Below are 1,126 nucleotides of genomic sequence, written 5' to 3' on the forward strand. Positions count from 1 at the left end.
TGTCGGAGACAGTTTCCGGAGGTCCGCACACCAGAGTTGCTGGCAAAGCTGGTTGATGTGGTATCCAGCTCAGGGGGTTCGAACCGGAATACCGCCAATGTAGCCACGGCAGCTGGCTCCAGTTCGATGGCTGCTGTGGCTTCTTCCTCCGTCCCAGTTTACGAGCCAGCGGCCCAACTTGTCGCCTCTCCGTCATTTGCTGTTGATTTGAATGACGGCGTCCGCGACGAGGTAGGATCCTTTGATGTTCTGGCAAACGCTTTACAGGGCGTTCCACCGGTTGGCGTCGGAGACGGAGAATTGGGTGATCCTGATGAGGACGACGTTGAGCCCGAAACGATTGAGGACGATAGCGGGGACGAGGTTCAAGCGGCTGAGCCTGCATTGGCTGGCGGTGGTTCTAGCTCTGGCACACAGCAGTATCCACCATATTTTTCTTCTCTGGATCTGGACGCCATGACGCATGAGGTTGCGCTAGGTCACCCTGTTGGATTCGGAGCTAGAGATGCGGAAGGAAATGCTGGTCTCACAGAGTTCCAGGTTGGTCAGCAATTCCAGGATAAAGATGAGGCCCTGTTAAGTGTGAAGACTTACAGCATCCGGCGAGGGGTACAGTACAAGGTGGTGGAGTCCGATCACCGCCGGTATGTGGGCAAGTGTTCCGAGTTCGGGAATGGGTGCACATGGTTGATTCGGCTCAGTCTCCGGAAGCGGAAGGGCATTTGGGAGGTCAAACGGTACAATGGCCCTCACACTTGCCTGGCCACATCCATATCAAGTGATCACAGAAGTTTGGACCATTCTGTGATTTCGGCGTTCATTATGCCAATGGTCAGGGCTGACGCATCGGTTAGCATCAAGGTGCTCCTCAACGCCACGACAGCGCATTTTGGTTTTAGGCCGACTTACAGGAGGGTTTGGATGGCGAAGCAGAAGGCCGTTGGCATCATCTACGGTGACTGGGATGAGTCATACAGCGAGATACCTAGGTGGGTGTTGGGTGTCCAGCTGACGATGCCTGGTACTGTTGCGGTCCTCAGGACGAGCCCGGTTCTAGTTGGAGGACAAGTTGACGAGTCTCAAGCTTATTTCCACAGACTTTTCTGGACTTTCCCTCCGTGCATCG

This window comes from Arachis ipaensis, chromosome B3, assembly GCF_059453495.1.
Source record: "Arachis ipaensis isolate K30076 ecotype BB chromosome B3, ASM5945349v1, whole genome shotgun sequence".
Taxonomy (NCBI): domain Eukaryota; kingdom Viridiplantae; phylum Streptophyta; class Magnoliopsida; order Fabales; family Fabaceae; genus Arachis; species Arachis ipaensis.